The sequence below is a fragment of the Humulus lupulus genome, chromosome 2 (assembly GCF_963169125.1).
Source record: "Humulus lupulus chromosome 2, drHumLupu1.1, whole genome shotgun sequence".
NCBI lineage: Eukaryota > Viridiplantae > Streptophyta > Magnoliopsida > Rosales > Cannabaceae > Humulus > Humulus lupulus.
In genome coordinates this window covers 25,565,135-25,588,019 of record NC_084794.1, presented here as the reverse complement: position 1 = coordinate 25,588,019, position 22,885 = coordinate 25,565,135, and positions in this window count along the sequence as shown.

The following is a 22,885-nucleotide window of genomic DNA, read 5'->3' as shown; positions in this document are numbered from 1 at the left end:
ATGTTATCTGTTTTATCTGTTCTTTTTTGTTTTGTTGTTTTTGTGCACTGAGGACAGTGCTCTCCCTTAAGTATGGGGTGGGGGGGGGGGGGGGGGAGGGGGGTTGTTTATAACTGTTGTGTTGTTTGAATTTCCTTTATGTTTCTTATGTTTTAGGTATTGTTAGGCGTATTTTGTTTGAAGTCTTGAGTATAGTTATAATGGAATCAATTCTTGTAATGGTTGTATTTAAGTGTGGAATGGCTCGATGATAAAATTTCAGAAAACAAAATTGCATCATTTGTTAGCACTTAGCACTTAAAGTTTTTGGTGCTAATTCAACCATAATGAGAATGTGTCCCAATTAAGTGTGCATAGTTTGACCATGAAATCTCTCACTCTATATTAAACTAAGTATTCATGAAGATTTAAGTTTTTATAATTGACTTGATAATTCCCTTAAGGCGAAATCCTAGGAGGCTTAGTGATTTAGAGAGGATTTAGGCAATTTTCTTAGACCGTTTGAGATTTTTGTGCCTACCTTGAAATTACTATCCGTAGTGACCTAACTTTGAGCTTATTGGCCTATTTTATTTATATAACCTTGACTGGATAGCCCATCCCACTGTTGAATATCCCATTATTGTTTCTCACCAAACCTTAAGCCTAGTTTGTCTTGGATATTATTTGAGTTAAGTTTGGGGGGAAATGAAGAAATGGTATCTTGGTTATTTGGGGGTGTTCATATTTGTTAATTAATGCACTTATACGCTCAAATTTGTTAAGTGTGTTTATGTTTTTATCTCCAATGTTTTATTTTCAGTTTATTGCTTTTAAGCTGCCTCGTTTTCCTTTTATTAAAAAAATAATATATATATATAAAAAACAATAGAAAATGAAAAAAAAATTAAAAAGAAAAGAAAAGAAAATAGAGATATATATATAGTTAAGTGTAAATAAACAAGCTTGTAGTCGACTTGTAATCATATTTGAGCATATAAATGTGGTGTGCATAGAAGAGGGAATTGAGTGTTGTTGAGTTAGTTGGGGGAGTGAGTTCACTTGTAAGGGATAGAGGATAATACATTCATTAGGTCCAAGGCAAGCTAGGTTTTAAGATTGTAGCCTACAAAACTTATCTTAATCCATGCCCTTAGCCTATCCTACATTACAACCATGTAAAGACCTATTGATCTAAATCACTTTGTCAACTACATTAGTGGAGAGGGATTATTGAGTTCAACATATGAAAGCATAAATTAAACCTTAGGATTGTTGCTTAGCTTAGTCTAGAGGAGAGAGGTTGATTGGGAAGAGCTATTTGTGCACTAATTGGGGTCATATTGAAAGCTTGGTTGGGTTAGCAACTTAATACTTGAGGAACTTGGCTTGCATATACACTTGAGTTATCTTTTGAATCCTTGATTTGAGAGTTCTATTCCCACTTTGATATGACCATTTCCAAATTGATTCCTAGTGTTGTTTTATTTTGAGTCTTTGTGTTGTTAATTGTGTCTGTTATAGTTGTGTGGTGTGTTATATCTCCTTAAATTGTTATTTTGCGTGTGTGTCTTGTGTTGAGTTGGATTTCTTTGTTTCTTTTCTTTTCTTTTCTTTTAGAGTCATCACTCGGGGCGATCAATGGTTTAAGTTTGGGGGTGTGATAACTCTATATTTTAGAGTTATTAATTGAGCTTTTGAACTTAAAAATTTAAGTGAAATAGAGTATTTGTGTTATTATTGTGTTGTTTTAGTCATTTTGTTTGTGTATTTTGTTTTAATTAATGATAACTCTTGTGGAAAATAATGGGATTATGTTCTAAAAATGTGGTATCTATTTTTAAGGCAAAAAGAAAGGGTGCTTGGAAAGCTTAGTGAAGCATGTGCAAGGAAATCATTTTGGACCTGAAATTCTGGCACTTTGTTGTAGCATCAGTCAACTTTACTGCAGCAAAGTGTGGGCAGCCAGCAACATAAAGTTTGCACACTTGGCATGTGAATAAATGAGGTGGAGAGACTTTAATAATGGGAGGATGAGGTGGAAAGGAGCTGAAAAAATCTGAAAAGGAGAGTGGTCCCCACGTGTAGAGAGAGAAAGAGAGGGTTTATCCTTTTTGAGCCCAAAAAGAGAAGATATCTTGTCCAAGAAACCAACCCAGCCGCCCATCACCATTGAAAGAGTTTTCTGCACCTTTGGAGCTGAAACATCAAGAAAAAAAGAAGAGGAAAACCGAGGAGGAAGCTAGAAGAATAAGAAAAGTTAGAAGACAAAGAATAGAAGATCTCTATCATTTTGGCTTGTCTTTCTAAACTCTCTTTTTCTATAATTTTCTTTTTCTCATCTTGAACTTTTGAGATAATGTTGAATATATATTGTGGAGATTTGGGTATTTTGATTATGAGCTAATTTGTTTATGTTAGGGATATTGATGAACCCTAATTTTTAATTAACCTCGAGATGTTGAATGTTTTATGCAATTTTTCTCTTGTTCATTTGAGCTATATTTATTATGCAAACTCTTGCTTAAGAAGGATCAACTTAGGTGAGGAACAAGCTAGTTTTAATTCTGGAAGGGTTAGAATTAGTGGAAATGCTTGACTGATGCATGTTGATAATTTTGTTATTGATTAGTGGATAACTTAGGGATATTTTATTCACCTTGCAAACTTGAAGGATTGATGCTTGAAGTTATGTTCTTGAAATTAAATTTAGCATAGGAGTATGTGAATTTAATTGATGAACTGTAATCTGAGCATTTGGAAAAATGGCATGTGCATTAAATTAGAAATCCTAGTTACAAGAGAACTTTGCTATGAACTTTGTTGCAACATCAAGGGAAAAACTACAAATTAGGGGGATTTGATATGCCTAACTTTTATCATAATATTAATCACAATTTGTCATTTTCTGGCTTAGTGTTAAAGACTTATTTTAATTCTCTTGTTTAGTTTTTTTTAGTTCAATTAATTAAATCATCAAAAAAAATTAATTGTACCCCAAATTGTTTGGTGTTGATTTTTTTTACAATATTTGCTTGGCAATCCTTGAGGAGACGATAAAAATTACTTTCATTATATAACTTGTTTTGACGATTGTGTACACTTGCACACACTTAGGAAAATTCGCAACAGCGAGCTAATGTCACATTTTAACTCACATAGTAATGACTCTATGGAAGTAGGGTGTTATAATAAATATAGGTTATTAGAGTTGTAAAGCCTTGATCATACTTTCCAACTCTCTCTCTAGCCTCTATCTCTCTCTAGCTCTCAAAGACCAAAATTTTCTCCAAGAAACTCATCAAGCTTTGCTTTACTTGCATGATTTTTAAGGCTTGTTAAATCTCAAATCTCATTCTACTTAGTTGAAGCTTCAAGCAATAATGGAAGACTTAGAATAGATATTTTGGACAACAATATTCGTATTGTGTATAAGCCTTAGAAGTTCCCCAAGTTTGAAAATTCATGTTGCCCTAAAACAAAGGTTGTATTTATCTAACCTTAACTTTGTTTTGTGTTACTCTATTGTGTTTTAATTGTTAGTATTAATGATTAAATGTTTCTAAGTTAATCTTATTATCATTTAATCATTTAGTTTCTTAAATTCAAGATTTACATTCATATTTTGAATATGTTTATTTGATTTTTAAGATTTGCATTCATACTTTGAATAAGGTTCTTGATTACAATTTAGGGTTTCAAATATTGATCTATTCCCATTATTAATTGTTGATTTGCAAAGTGTAAGGTCATATATTCCCTACAGAAGTGGAAGAAACCTGTGTTGTTCTGCTTCAGATTGGATTTGAAATCGAACATGTAGTTGATCTCGTGAGGAGTAGGAGCAGGCCATCTCTTGAGATGGTACATGACATATAATGTTGGTAGCATCCTATATTTGTTTGGGGTGATTTAGAAGGGAGTAATGTTAAAATAGTCAGCAACCCCTCTGAAGTATTCGTGAAAAGGCACGGTAGCACAGGCCTCAATGTTATATCTCGACCAGGCACTAAAAGCACCCCAGGGACATTAGCCCTTTGTTCGAGTGAGGGTTTATACAAGGTGACCCTGGGAAGCCCATACTTCTTCAGGTAACTCTCCACCACCCTACTCGATAATACGATGGGTGGTCCAATGTACCAGGGAATTCGTTCCTTCTTGGTGCCCAACTTAAGAATAACATTAGAAAGGATGACTTCTGACACGTTGTCCTCAGCTATAGATGCCTCCTCTTTGGTCCCCCCATGACCAACTTAAGGGTCTTTCTTCTTTCTATGAGCCACTTTCTTGGCTCTAGCTATGGGAGTTGAAGGTTTTGATGGAGAAGGATTAGAAAGGGATTCTCGAACATGAGTTTGAAGAAGAGGCTGGGGAATGTTCTGCTCGATGTCTATGAATAGCTAGGGAAGGAGATCGTCGTCTATTGGTCTCTCATCTCCCCAGTAGTTTTGCATGAATATCTGAGAAGAAGAAGGGAAAGTGAGAATCTAATGACCTATAGAATTCAAATAAACAAGAAAAAGTAAAGGCTGCTCGAACGAAAACCTAATGGTTTACCCGACCAGCTACATTTTTTAGGAAACAAGACTAATCATACGATCAACGTGAAGATTTCAAAAACTTTTCATCTGCCTAAGAAGCAAGCTAAACCCAATTTTTCCCAAAACTGTAAAAATCAAATTTTATATCGATTTTATGTCTGAAACTATGAAGCTATAGTAGAAAAGCCTATGTAATGTATTTACACATCCTACGTACTAACTTCATAGTATCTAAACCCTAAAATACTCAGCAGATTCAAGAATAAAATCAAGAAATTTTTTTGGTTTCTTACAGTTTTCACTATTTCAGAAATTACAAAGAATCATATAGGATTTGCAAAAAGATAGAAGAATAGAGACTACGAACATACTTGGAATGAAGATTGAGGAAGAAATTGACCAAATATTGCTTGAAATGGGCTCGAATTGATCACGCAGCAAGAAAAGTTTCTGAAAGTTTTTGATGTTCTTGATGAAAGAGAAAGTAAAATTGAAAATGAGATGGAAGAGAAGTGGGGGTTTATATACTGAGGAGGTAAGTGAAAGGATGATGTCAAAAAGTACATTTCTACACATTGGGAATCGTGAAGCCATTAGATTTCTTTTTGAAAAAAAGTCATCATGGCATTTATCTTTCCAAGGCAATGGGAAGTACAAATGAAAACACATATCATGAAGGATTGTTCGCATAAAACTATTTGAATAAGTTTATCTAACGCTGGTCGTATCATGATAAACTTGGGGGCAAATGTTTTACCTAAAAACAGGTGTGATGATGTGGCATGGATTGTGGATACGTGGCAGTTGAACGACAACATAATTTATGAAGAGCCAAGTCGACCCTCGACCAGTTGACAAAGAATCGTAGGAAGATTCATCACACAATTGGTCATGATTTACTCAAAGCTCCACTCAACAGTCTACTACACACTGCCGACAACACTTAACCAGGGTTTGTCGAATGTTGCGAAAAAAATGCTCAGAATTAGTTAGCATAGAGATATGTACTAGATATTTCCTATTTCAAATGTAAATGTATTATTTACACATTATTTTATTATTTCTTGTTATGCAAGTCTTCTATAGCCCACGACCCATCTGTGCAAATTCCTAAACCTATTAATAGAGGGTTTAGTGAATCATTATTTTCTAAGCTGAGCTATCATTATACACATTGAAACTCTAGATAAAAAGATAGATGTTCTCATACTTTTATACACCGACTCTTGTACTCTCAAACGTACGAAACTCAATTGACACATGCTCATTTGATCGTTGTCTTGGGAATTCTCATCAATAATAAAAGTATAAATGGATGTAGGTCATTACCAATCTCTGGGGCCGAACCACTATAAATCATTTGTGACGTTTTTATATTCTTAAGTTCAATTCTCATTTCATATTGTTTATTTGACTTCGTATTGTTGGCCAAATTGTTGGTCAACAACCCTCAACAAGGATCATAACATGCTCATGTATGTTTATGTCTTTATTATGCATATTATCATGGTATTATAAAAACTAATAGGAAAATATTACTCTGTGAAAATATAATTTTTCTAAATATCTTTTTATAACAAAATTATTATATAATTAATATTATTTATCATAAATTTTAAAAAATAAATAAGTTTTATAACTATTTAAAAATGATATTTTTAAAATTTATTTTAATTCACTAGTATATTTGTAATATGATTTTCTTATACTGATATTAATGTAGATATATATATATATATATATGGAAAAGTTCTCAATGGGTATTACCCACACATGGGTACCTAGGTAAATGTACAAATATGTTCACATGGCATGTAGGTGACTTGGTACATCAAGTTACCAACAAGTAAAGATTCTTTTTTTTTTTTTTTGCATAGATTCTTTTTTTTTTGGGGCATTAATTTTGAAATTGCTTTTTATTTTAGTCATTAGGAATGGTATTCCAACCAATAAGATGTAAGCTCTTTTTTCAAGTTTTGAATTAATTTAAAAAATTTAAAATTAGGGTTTCATAATAAATGCACACTCATTTCTTAAACTCTCTATTCTTCTTCTTCTTCTTCTTCTTCTTCTTCATTCAAAGTAAAAAAAATAAACATAAAAAATTAGAATTGCACCCATGATTTTGTGACCATGTGAAGAAGAGAAAGAAGAAGAAACAAAAATCATGTGGGAAAAAAATAGAGGGGGAGAGAGAAAACGCATGGGAGTAAAGGGGAAGGGGATGAAGAACAAAATAAGTAGATCTAAGGATTTAGGAGGAAGGGTTGGAAAGAAGAGACAATTTTTTTATGATAACTCATTGTCTCCTAATCGAATCAGGTCCAAATTGTTTTTAGTCCGCACTTGTCGGTATAGATCTCCTATGAAAAGTTTGGAGTCATCATCTTCAATGTTCGAAAGTAGAACTCGACGTTGTCTTCATAGTGAGTCTTATTGTTCTTTTTGTAAGGTAATATCTTCATATCTATATATGTGTCTATGATTGAGATCTCATTTTATGTTTATGTTAGAACACTTGGATTATTATTTTTCTAAAATCTTTTTTCTTTTTTCCATTTAAAAAATAGGAATATGAAAACCATGTATGAGTAGATGAGGTAGATCGTGATGTTCCTATCCCACCATGGAGTTTTGTCATACCTGATGAGGATGGTGATGCAATGACCATTAATATACCATCAAATGTAAACAAAGGGAACCTTCAAATTCCAGACCATGCAAAATGTGTATGTATTATTTTTTTAATTATTTTCAAAATTTTATATTAATTTATTTTTTACAGATTGGGGTGGCAAAAGTAAATGCTTTGCTCACAATGGTTGTTGGTTTGCAAAATATTTTGGTTATGAAGATCCTTGAATCTAGAGATAGGTTAAATGGTTCAAATAATATTATCCTTCAACTTCGTCGTCGTCTGGTTGGTATATCTTAATTAATTTCATAATTTTACAGTATGAAACATTATTTGGTTGATATATGTTTATCTAAATTTTTTATTTATTTATTGTTTTGTACAGCAACTATGTGAAGCATCTCAAAGATCTGAAGACCAAAATCAGGATATCATTGTTAGTAGTAATGTAATCAATAATTAGGAAGATGTGGAGTAGTAATTTGGTTTACTTTTGTATTTTTATATTGTTGATCGAAATAAGTTTGTTTAATTTCCAATGTAGCATTTTAAATACTATTTGGTGCAAGTTTATGTAATTTCCAATGTTCTAATTGAAATATATATTTTTGCAATATTTTTTAATTTATTTAACTTATTAAATTTTAATTTCAAAATTATTATTTCGAATTTGAGATTTTATTATTTAAATCTTATACTGGAAATAACAACTAATTAATGATTTTTTATGTACCCTAAAATAATGGATGACTATTGGGTTTTCTAACAATAAATGAACATCAAAACAAAAATAAGAAATAAAACTTTCCATATTACATTATAAAATAAAAATTTAAAAATAAAATAAAAACAACTTTGATTTATGCCAAACTACTTTGATTATAGGTAAAATGAATCAATACAACTCTTCATTTTTTTCCCCAAACTACAAAACTATGCAACTTTTCAAATTTTCTATTATCAATAAATGAGCATTTATTGATAAGATTACATCATAACCAATAACTAATGATATTATTTACCTTGAAAAAAGAAAATTAATTGAAACTTTTTTTAAAGCATTAATTTCGGCATGTTTTACTAAAAAAAATTAATTTCAGCTAGCATTAAAAAACTATTTTGACTTTTGAAAAGAAGCATCTCATTGTATTCTCTTGGGAAAATCAAATTGTTGTTGTTGTGAAATTAGATATTTATTCATTAGTCCTATGTTGCCCAATAAGGAAATATATTCATTTAATATAATTGGTTAGATGATTTATAAAGTCTATTAATTTAGAGATTGCTTAATGGTCAATTGTTAAGTATTAATTAAAATTAAACTATAATTTTAAATTGAAAACCCAAAAATAATATACAATTTCAGCATTAATTTTTTTTAAAAAAGTTTGGACAATTTCACTCCAACAAAATTATTAATTATAACATTATTAATAAATAAATAAATAATAATAAGATTTTATTTGAAGACCCAAAAATAAATAAAAGTTTATTTTCATAACAAATCCTAATAAGAAAATGTCCATAGAAAAAAAATTATAGTAAGACCTAAAGAAACACATAGAAACATTAAATTTAAAAATAAAAAATAAAAACACTTGAAGCATTTTACAGATTATCATTCTTCTTTGTCATCTTCTTTTCCTTCTCCTTCAAATATTTCTCTCACACCTCGTTCTTTTTCTTCTCTGCATCAAAACAGTTGGACATTGACCCATGCAGAGTTTGCATCGCAAATGCACATCTTGTCATCTCTCGAACAAATTCATCCATGTAGTTCTTCAATAGACGACTGAAATTTTCATCAATTTTTTGGAACATAATATCGAAATATATTCTATTTAGATTGTACTCTAGTTGAGCATCAAGTGGATTCTCATCTTTCTCATCATCCTTAAACTTCTCAGCCTTGATATTCTTCAATGGAGACTGTACGCCATTGTCCAACTTCTCAACCTTGATCTTCTTCAATGGAGAATCTACTTCATCATATTTGGAATGAAATGGTGAAGAGTTATCTTCATTCTTTGAATAAGTTTAATCTGATATGTTGTTGATAGACATGGTAGTTGAATGTGTGTAAAACTTGATTTTTTTTTTTTAAAAATAGCACAATCGGTTTAGGGTATATGGTATTATATTTATAATGTGTGTTGTGAAGAAACATTGCAACCTTTCACATTCTTAATAAAATATTGTGAATTCCTTTAAAATAAATAATAAAATATTATTGAAAGAATAAATAATTAATACATGGTAACTTCCCAATGTAATCATTAATCATGCATTCAGATTAATTAAATATTAATTTTATTTTATAAAAAACACTCATTAATTTCGGCCACCTATTTTTTAATAAAAAATTTCAAAAATTAAATGCATTTGAAAAAAAACGAAAAAAAATTCAAAAACCAAAAAAATAAATAACAATATTAAACTATGTTATTTAATACAAAAATCACACTTTCTTAATTTAATGAATAAGTAATTAATACGTTGTTATTTCCCAAACGTAATCAGTAATCATGTAGCCACATTTAATTTAATACTGTCTTTTTAAATTATCTATCCATTAATTTCGGCAACTACCTATTTTTATAATTTAATATTATATATTTAATAAAAATCACCCATTAATTTCAGCCACTATAATTTTAATTACAAATTTGACCAATTAAATGCATTTTTAAAATAAATAAAAAATAACAATAATAATTTAATAAAACTACCACATTTTTTAATTTAATGAATTTAAAAATTGAAATTAAATACAAATTTGATAAGGTAAAACTCTATAATTTTATTATTGGTAGATATTTAAAAATTTAATTAATTATTATCATAAACTAAAAAACATCGAGAATTTAATAAAGCAACCAGATTATAGTATTGATATGATTTTATTAATAATGAAAATTATCTTGATAATAAAAAATTAAATTAAAATAAAATAAAAACCCTTAATTGAAACTTTTAACATTAAAATTTGTTTGTTGTTACAAAATAAAATAAAGGCTATTTAGGTTTTTTACCCCCCGAACTATTACATTTGCATATCGTGCCCCCCGAATTTTTCAGGCAGTTAAAAAATCCCCCCGATCTATTCACAGTCATGTAAATTAGGACTTCCGTCCAATTCCGTTCATTTTTTGTAACGGGAGGATGATGTGGCTTTTTTTTACATCATTTGGGATGACACGTTGGCAATGCTCACGGCGCGAATGGAAGGAAGTACTTGCTTCCAAATATATATATATATATAAATTTATATGTATAGAGGGATTGTTAATTAATTATTTAATTCTTTTTGCACACTTTAGAGTCCCACATGTCATCCAAAATGATGTAAAAAAAAAGGCCACATCATCCTCCCGTTACAAAAAAATGAACGGAATTGGACGGAAGTCCTAATTTACATGACTGTGAATAGATCGGGGGGATTTTTTAACTGCCTGAAAAATTCGGGGGGCACGATATGCATATGTAATAGTTCGGGGGGTAAAAAACCTAAATAGCCTAAAATAAAAAAATATATTTGTATTTTAGGGACATTATATTTGCACTCCACTAATATATAAAGACACCCCATTAATTAAACAAAAAATTAATTTTATATTTATTTCTAACACTTTTTCTCAATATTTTTATTGACATTCTTTAATTTCTTTTTTTTTTTTGTTAATTTCAAAAAATTTATTTTATATTTTGTTCATCATTATTTTTAAAAAATAATGTCTTTTTTTTTTAAATAAAAGCCTCTTATTTTAACAAGTTTTTTTATATATTTTTTGTTTTAATTTTATTTTATTTAAATATTTAAAAATATATACTATTTATATGTATTGTTTAAAATATGAAAAAAGAAAAAAAATAGAAAAATGAAAGCACAAGTTGAAAAAAAATATAATGCATTGTATATTATTACATGTAGTATAGGTTATCTCGGTGAATAGTTAACGTTGTAATGACTCATCATGTAATAATTAGGTTTGCTTAGTGCAATGTTATGCAGTAATATTTTTTTGGGATCAGATCCCCTTCTAAATTCACTACTCTATCTTACTCAGCAGGACAACTATCTGAGACTCTAGTGGTAGTATTGGTTTACTAGGGTACGTTGGAACGATTTGTTATGTCATAATTAGGTCAGCTTAGTGCAACGTTTTCTAGTAATACTTTTTCGGGATCGGATCCCCTTCTAAATTCACTACTATATCTTAGTGCAATGTTATCTAATAATATTTTTCCGGGATCGGATCCCCTTCTAAATTCACTACTATGTCTTACTCTTTAGGACAATAATCTAAGACTCTAGCGGTAGTATTGGTTGACTAAGGTACGTTGGAACAATTCATTATGTCATAATGTGGTATGCTTAGTGCAATGTCATCTAGTAATATTAGCTCGGGACTGGAACCCCTTCTAAAGTCTATTGTATCAACTGAAAAACCTTTTGTACAACTATCCGAGACTCTGCGATACTATTTCTATTCTAGGTGAATAGGAACTTGAGAACTTTTCCTTATGTCATGATTAGGTATGCTTTGTGCAATGTTATTTAGTAATTAAGATCTTTAGTATTATACGATCGGGATTGGATAACCTTCTAAAGTCACAACTTTGTATTACTCTATAGGATAACTATTTGAGACTCTAGAGGTAGTATTGGTTATCATGGTGACTAGGGTAGGTTGGAACGGTTCTCTTGGTCATAATTAGGTATGCTTAGTGTAATGTTATCTAGTAATATTTTTTCGGGATCGGATCCCCTTCTGAATTCACTACTATGCCTTACTCTCTAGGGCAACTACCTGAGACTGTTGCGGTAGTATTGTTTGACTAGTGTACGTTGGAACGATTCATTGTGTCATAATTAGTTATGATTAGTGCAATGTTATCTAGTAATATTAGCTCAGGACCGGATCCCCTTCTAAAGTTTCTATTGTATCAACTGAAAACCTATTGTACAATTATTCTAACTATTTGACTCATATAGTGTAACGACCCGAATTTGCTAATCAGGCTTAGGGCCTTGATTAGTGTGCCTGGAGGGCAATAAGTGATTTAATATGCTTATATGTGGATTTATGTGAATATATGATTATGATGCATGTTTAATTGAGTTAAATGTGCATGTGGGCCCCGTCTGGATATTAGAGGCATAAGTGTGATAAATGAGATAAATGTTGTATATATGTGATATGTCTGTACAGCACGATCCGAGATAGTCCCGGGGAGCGGTTAGCCAGAGTGTCACAACGGGGTAGAGATTCGGACTCTGGGCGAGTCGAGGGGTAATTTGGGTATTAGATGAGTTATGGGGTTATCAGGACATGAAAATAAATATTTGGAGATATATTTGAGGATAGAATGTCTAGGCGGGAATATTTGAGAAATTTACCATTTTGCCCTTGGGGACGTTTTGGTACCCCGAGCCTTGAGGTAACCCTTTAGACTTAAAGTCAAATAAAACAAAAAGGGAGAATTGTTTAGAAACTTGAGGAAACCGACCCATATTTCCCTTGAACTGAAGATAGCTCTTGCATCTCTCTCTCTTTCACTCTCTAAGGCAAAACTCAAAGGGAACTCAAAGGAATTGGCTAGGAATTAAAGGGATTTCAGCTGGGATACTCTAGGAACTTGAAGCTTGAAGATTGAGGCATAGGGGGAACTGGTTCAGAAGCTTAATTCAGTAAGAGGTAAGTTCTAATTATTAAGATTTGGTCTTGAATTTCTGCTGGTTTTGAGGATTGCATGTTGGTCAAGTTTGGTCTACTTTTGGGTGCCTTAGTTGAGTTTTGGAGTAGGATTCAATGGGGTTTTAGTGTTGTTGTTGAGCTGGAATGATGGTGTTAATTATCTACGATTGTTAGTCTGGTTTTGGTGAGGATTGGCTTGAAGAAAAGATAGAAAACTGATGAGGAATTCTGGGTTCGGAGGTGAGAGTCGCGGCCTAGGAGGGGTGCACTGCGACCCATGTGCGCGCGCGGCCATGGGAGGCCGAGAAGCTCATGTGCGCCGCGGCCCATGTGGGGGTCAGTGAGGTGCTAGCCTCTGTTTCGAGGCTAGCCGCGGCTCTTGTGGGTGGGGCCGCGGCCCTTAGTGCCAGTTTGAGTTTTTAGGGTATTTTAGGTTTGGGAACTCAAGGGGTAAGGCTCGGGGTTGATTTTATCACCCGGATTGGTAGAATTCAAGGACCCGGAGGTTAGGGTTATGGATTGAAGTTATTTATTGGATTAGAATTTGATGGATGGACGTTGTTAATGTGTTGTGACTAGGGTTTTGGCGAGGCTCACGTTAGAGGACTGTGCTCGGGGCATCGATGCTCAGAAAGCTCGGAACTCAGGTAAGAAAACCCTTGTTCCCATAGAGCTTGTGTGCAGGACTGAGCCCAATGTGTTTTAATGGAATTGATATGCAGGGTCGATCCCAATATGTTAGAACTACAGGGCATAGCCCTTTATCTGTTTATGCTGGAATTTTGTACTTGCTTGTTATATTATGTGTGTTATTCTATGAGTGAACGGCAAGAGCCGGGAACAGTGTAAACCGAGAACAGCGAGAGGCCGGGAACGGCGTTGGGCACGTTGAGTACAAGGCCGAGAATGGCAGAGGGCTAGGAGCAGCGTTGAGCACGTAGAGCGCGAGCTGCCAGGGCGGGTCCATAAAAGGATACCTGGGATATCCTTACGGCGTGGTCCGCGAACCCAGGGCTTGGTAAACGCCTGGGACGGCTAGGCCGTATGAGTTTAGCCATTGGTGGCCTGTTTTTATGCTTGACTTATGTGTTGCATATGTTATCTGTTTGTGGGTTTTCTTACTAGGCTTCGGCTCACAGATGCTCTGTGGTGCAGGCAAGGGTAAGGAGAAGATCAACCAACCATGAGTACAGCAGGTGTGAGGCGGCGTGTACATGTTTGGCCAGCCTGGCTGCCTCAGCCAGAGGATTTTGGGAGACGTTTGTGATGATTTTAGATTTTGTCGTTTAGCCGACTTAATGCAATTTTTATGTTGTAAATATTTCTAAACTGTATTTTGGGATCCCAAGTGTAAAACTTTTATGATTTACTATGAAAGATTACTATCTCTAATGTTTTTCCTTTGTTTACGGCTTAATTACAATGTTTGACCTAAAACCTCGATTAGCAAGTTAAAAGCACGTTATTAAACTCACTTAGTAACGGCTCTAAGGAAGTAGGGCGTTACATATAGGTTAACTAAAGGGGTCTCTAGGGTTACAATTGGTGATATCAGTGACAAGAGCTCAGTTCAAGAGCTCAGCTCAGTGGACCCATATGCATGCATTTTTCATCATATAATAATATAATTCACATAAACATACATATAATCATTTAATAACATCAATTATGGCCCTCCCGGCCTCCTAATCAAGGTCTGGCCTCCTAATATAATTAGGAAATTTGGGGCATTACAACAACTATCTGAAACTCTAACGGTAGTATTGGTTGACTAGGATACATTGGAACGGTTCATTATGTCATAATGAGGTATGCTTGGTGCAACGCTATCTAGTAATATTAGTTCGAAGATCGGATCATCTTCTAAAGTCTTTATTGTCTCAACTAAAAACCTATAGGAGAGCTATCCAAGACTATGCGATACTTAGTAATATAAGATTGATTTGGATCACCTTCTAAAGTCATAACTCTATCTTACTCTATATGATAACTATTTGAGACTCTAGCAGTAGTAATTGCTATCACGATGACTATGGTACATTGGAACAATTCATTATGTCATAATTAGGTCTACTTGGTTCGATGTATTTTAGTAATATGAGATCAGGATCGGATCACATTCTAAAGGAACATGTATATCAAGTGTAACTCTAGGTATATCTTGTTGGGTAAATATATATCTTTTTTTTACATAACTTAGAATTTTGTTCTTAAAAGAAATAGTTTTACTCATTTCTTTTTTTTGAAAAAATTGCCAAATAAAATTTTAATGTACATTACATGAATCTAAAAATTTCAATCCAAGATTACCCTAAAAAATGAAACTAACAATAGATTAATCACCCTCAACGAAAACTTAAATTTTGTATGCATGTACACGTACGTTTGGCCTTATTATTTTTAAAAAATAAAAAATAACAATAATAATTTATGCAATTTAATAAAATTAGCAGAATTTTTTAATTTAATGAATTTAAAAAATTGAAATTAAGTACAAATTTGATAAGGTAAAACTTTCTAATTTTATGATTGAGAGATATTTAACAATTTAATTCATTTTTATTAAGAACCAAATAACTTTTGAGAATTTAATAAAACAACCAAAATATAATATTAACTTAAATTTAATTTATAATTTAATTACTGCTTATTTAAAATTTAAAAAATAATATTCTAAATTAAATAATCATATCAATAGAAACTATGATGGTAACTTATCCATGTCACCAAGTGACCACTATTTATCTTCCCTATGTTTTTATCATGTAACATATTTCAACCACTATTATTAATTGTACCTATAATTTTTATTAAAAAAATAATAAATTTTAATCTTTTATTCTCTCTATTTTATTTTAACACACAAGTTTTTTCTATATATTTTATAGATCTCCTCCTCTTATATTCTCTACACATCTCATCTTTTGCTTATAGTTATAATGAAAAAGTAACCATTCTAGCCCATTGTTGACGCGGTTCTTCGCCAACAGGTAATTAAGAAAATAAGAGAAAGGGATTAGTGCTAAGTGATGAACCGAAACAGATGAATGATCTTAAAAAGAACTGATGATACGATTACGTTTTTAGGTGGTTCAAAGGTTAAAATCATTCTACTCCACCAGCCAATATCATTGCTATATTTCTGGTATTCTTTACAGGGTATTTCGTTACACAATAGAATCCAACCCTTTGCAACTCCCAAGGTCTCCATATTTATAGGAGAGGGCACCTGGGAGTTGGTAAGGGGGGTCATCCCGTGACCTTCGTACCCATCATGTCACTTCTGTGACATTCATGATTAATTCCTAAAACCTGACAAATGAAGTGTGGTCTAATCAATAGGTAAAGGGGACAATGGGCCGCACGGCCCAACCCAGTCGTGGGTGCCTGGACACGCACGTTCATGCTGCGTGTCCAAAAATTCAGGAATATATCAGACACGTGATGTCTGATATATGCACGTTTACATTGCGTGGTTGACTTTATAAAGGGTCACAGCTTCCAACTCCAGCTCGTGCCTCGAGCTGGATGCCTTCTTGACCCGCGGTCTTCATATTTCTGACTCGGCCCTTAATTAATCTTGATAAACCCTTGGCTACCTCGAGCTAAAGAGGTAGGACCTGACAACAGCAGCTCCGGCCACGTGGTATCCACGTGGCTGATATAATTATGTCATATCTCAGCTCGCTAATAGCCCGTGGAAAATTAGGGCGTACACCCACAATTATGGCTCCTCCTGAAATTCTAGGTGATCCATACTACCAAATAGTAACAGGTGATATTAATAACACCATCAAACTAGGTGAAGGTTTCGATTCTTTCTTTATCATTCACATTTTTGTAAAAATTTCACGCCATCCACTGACTAGTAGGGAACCAAGTTTTCCAAATTGGATGGTCAACAACGGCATGGAAGACTCTATTTGTTGCGATAATATTGTATTTCTTTCACGACAAACGTTGATGGCCAATGACAATAATCATGCCAAAGTTATCATTGACGAGATGCTAGGTGAGACCCATCTCCATCCTTCTATATTTTTTCTTCCTGATAAAATTATTGATCACGCTCGAAAGATGTGGAACAAAGAGGATTTTAATTTTTGTGTAAAAGTGGATGTTCATGTTTTTATTTATGATCTTCCTCCACAACACGATTCTAACATTGATGCTAACGTTGATAGTGAAGATTACATTGATAATATGACTATTAATCTCGTGGCAGCAAGCTAGCAGGCCATTGAAAGATTATAGAAAGTTTTGAATAAAGATGTTCAAATTGTATGTTCTGTTTGCTTTGAGAATGTTCATGTGGTTTGGAAGCTACGAAGTTACCTTGCACACACACATATCATGAAAAATGTATTGTTCCATGGCTACAAACTAGCAAATTTTGTCCAATATGTAGATTTGAGATAGTTTTAAAAAAATCATTTTTATATTTATTACACAAATTTCAGCATGTATAAAATCATATTATATACTAATAATTCGATTTAGTATTTACAATTTTAAAATTTAATTTTGAAAATGTGGGAACATTTGAATTTCAATATTCATAGAACAAAGCATTGCATGTTTCATTAGAAATACAATTTTTCATTTGAAAGTGACATATTCATCTTCCCAATAAAACAATAAAAATAAATATAATAGTTATACATTTTTATAAATGAATTAATCCACATTTATTCTACCAACACAACTTTATGTACACTTATTAAATGACATGTTCAATTTAAAAGGCAAAGGTTCATAGAACCTATACGTATTTTTGAAAAACCCTATTTTAATGCAAAAAATAAAATAAATCCAATAATATTTCGAAATTCATAATTTTTTACATAAAAAATAATTATTATAGATGTAAATTGTTCAACTTCTCATATTAATTTCCTTAATTCTCTCATTTTTTATTCATTATTAGTTGTTATTATCTAAATCCTATTATCATGTTTAAATATAATACAATATTTAATATTTTCAACCACCGCATTAATGATATTAAATGCTATTATAATTTCAAAAAATTTAAGATTAGTTCTATTGTTTAAACATTCTGGTGACTCTTCATGTCATGTGTGTTTAATTAAAAAGCAAAGGTTCATAGAACCTACACATATTTTCGAAATTACCTATTTTTTCACCAAAAATTCAATCATAATTTTCCAATACGATTATCAATACATTTATTACACTGCATGAATAATTAAAAAGAAAATGTTCAAAGAAGCACACATATATTTTGAAATTTATATTAAAGAAATTATAGAAATTTCTTAAAATTACAACTTTTCAACTTCCCATAAAAACACATACATTTAAAAAATTTATAACAATTATATTATCATACAATAATTAATTTCTTTAATTCTCTCATTTTTTGTATGAATTTCGAAATTAATTAATAAATGTTATTGTGTAACTCCTATTATTATGTTTAAATATAATATAATAATTTCAAATTTTCAATCACCCCACTAATAATATTAAATGCTATTATAATTTCAATTTTTTTAAGTAAAGTTCTATTGGTTAAACATTCTGGTGACTCTTCATGTCATGTGTATTTAATTATAAGGCAAATGTTCATAGAACCTAGACATATTTTCAAATTTTCGAAATTATATTAAATGCTATTATAATTTCGAAATTTGTAAGTATCAACTTTTCAACCACCCCACTAATTATATTAAATGTTATTATAATTTCGAAATTTGTAAGTATAAACTTACTAGTCAATTATTTTGATGACTTTTCATCTCATGTGTGTTTAATGTCTTTCTTCATTCTAATATTAATATAATCAATTTAAATATAAAAATATAGTATTGAGAATTGAGAAAGTTCAATTAATTTGCATAATTAGGGTTTACACTAATTATTATTTTGAACAATTAAATATTGGATATATCTTAAATATAAAATGCACATTTTCATATTCAAAGCTTTCACCAACTATCTATATCCTAGCATAAAATAAAAAATTGTTAAATTAATTTTTCTAAACCTATATTTCGGCTACTACATTTATTAGAGAGAATCATTTAAAAAAAAAAAACTAAATATGGTATTGATAATTGGGAAAGTTTAATTAATTTTTATAATTATGGTTTACATTAATTATTATTTTGAAAAATTAAATATTGAATATATCTTAAATATTAAATGCACATTTTCATATTCAAAGACTCTAACCAACTATCTATATCCTAACATTATATACAAATTTATTAAATTATTTTTTTAAACACATATTTCGACTACTATATTTATTAGAGAGAATAATTATTTTTTAAAACATAAAATAAATATAGTATTGAGAATTGGGAAAGTTCAATTAATTTGCATAATTAGGGTTTACAATAATAATTATTTTGAAAATTTAAATATTGAATATATCTTAAATATTAAATGCACATTTTCATATTCAAAGAGTCTAACCAACTCTAGCATTAAATTAAAATTTATTAAATTATTTTTAAACCCTAATTTCAGCTACAAAGAATAATTGTTTTTTTTTAAAATTAAATATAGTTTTGAGAATTGGGGAAGTTCAATTAATTTGCATAATTAGGGTTTCAAGCATTGAGTTACTATACATTGATATTTAATTACTAATTTTTAATTTAAATTTCAAACAAATTTCGAAATATATTTAACTTTTCTAATAGAAAAAAAGTTTTGTGAAGTTAGTTTGTGTAAATATATATAAATAAAATTTATCTTAAAAATGTGTGCAATTAATTTAAAAAATGTCAACTAATTTCATTAAATATATGTATTCATAAATCCATTCCAATACCCTAACATCATGCTTTAATTCTGATTGGTTGAGTTATTAATCATTTCTCATAAAAAAACGTGTACAATTAAGATCATTCCAACTAATTTCATTAAATGCATGTTTCCATAAATATATTCCAATTCCTTAACACCATGCTCTAATTCTGATTGGTTGAGTTATTAATTATTTCTCATAAAAAACGTGTACAACTAATATCATTACAATTAATTATATTAAATGTATGTCTCCATAAATCCATTCCAATCTCTAACAGTATGCTCTAATTTTGATTGGTTGATATATTAATCATTAAATTCGAAATTAACATACATAATTTTTATTTTTATTTATTTAATATGATATTAATGTCAACAACTACAATTTTAATCTTCCAATAAACATTAACACGTATGTTTTTAATATTGTTAATAAATAAGTAATTTAGAAGTAAACTATTCAACTTCTCCCAAATATTGATCATCTTCTAATTTCTCAAAAATGATAAATAATAATAAAAATTTCTTTCTTTTACACAACTTGATTGAGAATAACAAAAGCCACTTCATAACATGAAGTAAAGATCCATGTCTCTAGTACTATATTCCTATGCTTGAAATGAACTCTCGAACACCTTTCAATAATTTTGCTCTATTCTTGTTGAAATTTGACCATGCAATCCATGAAGCTATGCAACATCTTTCTTCATTAGAGTCGAACTACAATAGAGAAATCTTTTTCACTCAAGTATAGTATCATAAGAACAAAATAAAATAAAATGTACCATTCAATTTCGAATTTTAAAATAGGAGAAAAATATGATAATTTGTTTGTAAGTATAAAGAAAAAAAAAATTGAGAATCTTAAATGAAACACTTTAAAATATCTTGAGCTTTTTCATCAAACACTTGCGAAATTGTTCTTGTGGGTTTTTACTAAACAAGTTTTTCAAGAAAAATAAGATTTTCATCTTTTTTAATTCCAAATCCTACATAACAAATAAAAATAAGTTTGAATCTTTTTTGAAAGAAAAAAAAAGTTCTAGTAGTGAATTTCGAAATATGAAATTGGAGAAATAGATGATAATTTGTTTGTAAAAATAAAGAAAGCACAAAAATGATTGAAAGTCTTACAAGAAACACCATGAAAAATCTAGAGCTTTTTCATCAAACACTTTAAAAAAATGTTCTTGTGAGTTTTTACTAAACAAGTTTTTCAAGAGAAAAAAGATTTAGTCATCTGTTTTAATTTCAAATCCTACATGACAAATAAAACTAAGTTGGAATTTTTTTTTAAAAAAAAAGATCTAGTAGTGAATTTCGAAATATGAAATTAGAGAAATAGACGATAAATTGTTTGTAAAAATAAAGAAATCACAAAAATGATTGAAAATTTTGCAATAAACATTATGAAAAATCTAGAACTTTTTCATCAAACTTTTTTTTTTAAAAAATTGTTCTTGTGAGATTTTACTAAACAAGTTTTCAAGAGAAATATGATTTAATCATTTTTTTTTAATTTCAAATCCTACAAGACAAATAAAACTAAGTTGAATTTTTTTTTTAAAAAAAAAAAGCTCTAGCAGTGAATTTCGAAATATGAAATCAAGAAATAGATGATAATTTTTTTGTAAAAATAAAGAAAGCACAAAAACGATTGAAAATCTTACAATGAACACTATGAAACATCAAACACTTTCAAAAAAATAATTCTTATGGGTTTTCACTAAACAAGTTTTTCAAGAGAAATAGGATTTACTTATCTATGTGAATTTCAAATCCTACATAACAAAAAAAAGTTGGAATTTTTTTGAAAAAAAAATATAAAATCTACTAGTGATTTTCGAAAATGACTTAGAAATCTTACTTGAAAACACTTTAAAAAATTGGAGCTTATTCAATAAACAAGTTTTTTAAGATGAGTAAATTTTGTATAAAAATATATATAATATATATAAATTTCGAAATATGCATCATTAATTAGCCAACTAATTGTAGTTGGGAAGATAGGAGTCATTAATGCATAAGGAATGAATCTGGAAAGAATATAGAATGAAGAAGGAATAGAGATATAGAATCTTGGAATGAATCTTAAATAATGATTTTTTTAATTATTTAATTTAATTAAAAGGTGACTGTCATGTCAGCAGGTAACCCATTACCAAGTTTGAAAAAGTCAAAGATAACATTAATTAACATTTTTAAATGTGGATTATTGGATCTTAATCCAATGGCTATTAATTGACAACTCATCCATGGGAAAAAAAACTCAATTACCATTAAGAGTGAACTCATATATATATATATTGGTCTTTCTCAGTCGGAGCCTCACTGGTGTCTACTTTGGCGCTGGTGGTGCTTTGGCTGAGAGGTTTGACTTTGTGGTTATTACTTCCTATTAGGCAGAATTTTTATTGATCATAAATGTAAATTTTCTTTTTGTGTTTAACGTTATACCTTTATTTTGAAATCCATTAATACATCTCAATCATGTCGAAATCATGATTCTGCTTCGCAAAGCTTGACTGGTATACTTCCAAAAACTATAACATCAAAAAGGGTCGCTATGATCACCAGGAAATGGCTGTTTAAAGAGTTAAAGTAGCATGCAATGAGAATTAGAGTCGTTTGCAAATTCTACAATATGAAAATTATGACTCGCATATGTTTTCATGAAGATATAAATAGGATTTTCTCTCTATATTGATTTAACCATAATGTGCAGAAAGAGAAACAAAGTTTTACTAGGCGTGAAGCTCTTCTATCTACCTTCATTAACACTCCTTGGCTCAATTAATCGATAAAGATTCAAAAAGTGGATTGAGGATATTTAACCCAAACGCTGGGCATTCTTGAAAAATATGCGTTCTGGCCAAGCAATCCAAGCTGAAGAAAAGTATACCAAAAAGATTAATGATTCTTTAGTAAGTTTTTCTCTAGCCATGCCCTCTAGATCATCTTCTAAAAGGTCTAGTCATTTGCGAATGGTGTACTCTATGGTGCCTTTTGAGGTTCTTAACCTTCAAACTTCAACCTCTGGCCGATGTATTTCTTCTTTCTGGTCTTAGTATTAAGAAGATGAAAACTTTTAAAGAATCAAAGTATTATAATTATGATGATTGGGCTGTTTTAGGCCAAAAATGTGAATTTTTCTCTTCTCCAACTCGTTCTACTTCTACATCTTCCAGTTCTATTCCTCATCCATATCCACCTTTTGCGAAAGATCTTCCCAAGGACTTCTAAACAAA